This window comes from Pleurodeles waltl, chromosome 12 (assembly GCF_031143425.1).
Source record: "Pleurodeles waltl isolate 20211129_DDA chromosome 12, aPleWal1.hap1.20221129, whole genome shotgun sequence".
Taxonomy (NCBI): Eukaryota; Metazoa; Chordata; class Amphibia; order Caudata; family Salamandridae; genus Pleurodeles; species Pleurodeles waltl.
The window spans coordinates 326,457,442-326,460,631 of NC_090451.1; positions in this window are offsets into that span (position 1 = coordinate 326,457,442).

A 3,190-nucleotide genomic window follows, 5' to 3' on the forward strand; every position below is an offset into this window, starting at 1 on the left:
TACCAGAACTGATAACGCGTTCCAATCTAGATAACTTATTCACTCTGGGACTAGTTTTAGGCCGATGAATCTTTTCATCCTGATTGAAGTCTCCTTAAGACGAGCTAACTAGTCAACATGTCAATTAATAATCAATAGTCCCGTCAATAATCACCGTAGCAATTCAATCAAATTAATCAATGACATTAATAATACTCGAACACCACCATGACCTTTCAGTCCTGAATAACCACACCAGATTTTAGCAGGTTTATGATGTTTATTCCCTATTGATTACACTCTACTAGCAAGTTTATTAGTCTCAGAACCAAGAAGCACATCAACACTGTCATAATATGGCAACTCGAATAAGATTTCATCAAAGAAAAGATTATGAATATTAGAACATAGCACGACGTCAACATGGATTAACTTTAGCAGAGTATCATTAGCACATTATTCAACAAAGCATAGATTTAGTCATTTGTCTATTTGCGTCCGTTTAATGAACCCCTTAACTAACCTCGAATTAGCATTGGCATGGTGAGCTTCATGCAAAACAATTTTGGTAACACGAATTTAGAAAACATCTATCTATAGTCTCTGTCAAAGAAGCAGTTGGTACCTACAAAGGAAAGGCAACTAGACAATCACAGTTTCATCATCATATAGTTACCCTCCGTAATGGGTCAGCATACAGAGTCAGTATTCATCCCCAGGACATCAGTTGGTTCGCCATCAGCCAGGAAACGCAGCAAAGTTCAGCAAGACGGGGTAAGAAGGGACACTTCCCTCATAAGGAGGAGAAGTATAGAACGGGCAAGGTAAGGATGAGGATGGGTTGAAGAGTCAAACAGCAAAGTCTTTAGGCAGAGTGACAAAGTGTCTGGGTAATAGCAAGAATGGCTCACAATGGCATCTCCCCCTGGCTCCTCGTGTCAAAGGATTTTATCCCTTTTCTGTTGTACAGTCCCCTAATTTCCAATTGGGCAAGTTTGGCGCACCACTATCTCCATCCAATAGTTTACTGATCGTCCCATTAAAATTGTCACCTCATAACAGCTCTCACGTAGTTTATTGGCTCCTGTGATTGACGTCTCCAACGGGTAGAATGTCCGGTATGATTTCATGTTGCTCGTGGTCCTCTCACATCCCCAGTCAGTAGTTCCATTGTCTATACCAGTTTAGGCGACCTTGTACCTGTTGCAAGTTTACACTGTTGCATTCAGCAAGAATGTTTCCTTGAGCAAGTCGAGTCTCATGAGAACGGATCTACTACAGTTACACTCATCTTCTAGCTTCTGGAAAAATACGATTACATGTCCTTCAGCAAGTCAGCACACTGTACGTTAGAAAAACACATTTAATATGCAACCGGGCAGCTAGGCCCCGACTCATGCTAACTACGGCCTAGTGATTAATTAGCAAAACCTTAACATATAATTCTTATTACTCAATACAAAATCAGACATTAGTACATCAATAATTAATTATTAGTACATTTTATTGGCCACCGTGTAGATTGGAGGCCACTCCCCGTGGGCACATTTCAAACACACGTTTAGTAAAACACAGCAATATTTTTCTATGCAGCATTAATATGCATTAACTCACAAACATTTTCATGTTAATTTTGATTATAAGAGCTACGCTCCAACAACACTCAAGGAAGAACCACGACGCCATGGAGCCCGAGCTGCACTTTTTTCCAATGCTGGTGTACCTTCTCATACACCAGGAACATGAACGGCGGCGAAGACGACCACGGTGAGTACTGCACCTAGCACACAAGGGAAGGGGGGAGGAAAAAGAGAGTGATACACACACGCAACATACAACACTCCCACCCCCAACACCATGCACACAAACAGATGCAACAACATCACATATATACCCCGTAACCCTCAGGAGTAACGCAACAACAAAAGGAATGGAGTAAAATGAGTGTAATAGTACAGTTTTAGATATATATGTCCTTAAACAATAAACAGTATGTACAATACATACAAAAGGAGGGTCAATGCCTACTCCAAAATGTCCGTGGCCCACTGGCCCATAACACATAGGCCAAGGCCACACTTGACTCCTGCCTCAATATGGAGAGGACACTGCAGAGACATCAGGTCAAAAAAACACAGGCACCTCAGGGGGATGGTGAATGGGGGGCACCTCATCTGGAAGATGGTACAACGCCAATGGCCTGGAGCGGGCTCCATGCCTACTGCTTAGTCCTGGGGAGTGCAAAGCCAAAGTCTCTCAAGTGGGTGCTTTGCCCCCTTCTTGGTCCTGGGAGTGAAAAGCCACAGTCTCTCAAGTGGGTGGGTTGCCAACTGCTTGGTCCTGGTGAGTGCAAAGCCATGGTCACTCAAGTGGGTGGTTTGCCAACTGCTTGGTCCTGGGGAGTGCAAAGCCACAGTCTCTCAAGTAGGTGCTTTGCCCACTGCTTAGTCCTGGGGAGTGCAAAGCCACAGTCTCTCAAGTGGATGGCTTCTTCCACTGGTTCTGGAGGGGGCCTTGTGCCCAGTGTGCTTCATCCTGGCAAGGATGTGGTGAGTGGATGGTTTCTTCCAATGGTGCTGGAGGGGGCCTTGTTCCCAGTGTGCTTCATCCTGGCAAGGAAGGGCTGAGTGGATGCCTTCTTCCACTGGTGCTGGAGCTGGCCTTGTGCCCAGTGTGCTTTATCCTGGATGGGGAAAGGTCACAGTCTCTCACCTGTGTGTCACACCAACAGGTGTTGCAGGGGCCAGGATGCACTGCAGCCCATGCAGTCACCACTACACACTGTTTACCGGCGGTGACGGCTGCTCAGTGGATGCCAGTTGCGCTGCCAGTGGTGGTTGTAGCCTCCAGGCTTTCACCTGCAGCCTCGGATGGCTGCCTACTGGGGCTGCTGCTGCTGGCAGTGATGCTGCTGGCGGTGGTACAGGTGGCGGTGCAGGCCATGGTGCAGGTGACGGTGCTGGTAGCGGTGCAGGTGGCGGTGCTGTCATTGGTGGTGGCAGCCTCCAGGCCTTCACCTGCAGCCTTGGACGGTTGAAGTGCCACGGCAGGTGTTGTGTGCCTCTTCCTGCCCGTGGCAGTTGGTGGTGCCTACTTGCTTCAGCCAGCTGGTGTCTTTTTGTTGCCCTTGCTGGCTGGTGGTGCCTCCTTCCCCTTGCTGGCTGATGTCCCCTTCTTGCCCTTGCTAGGTGGCGGACCCTTCTTGGCCTTG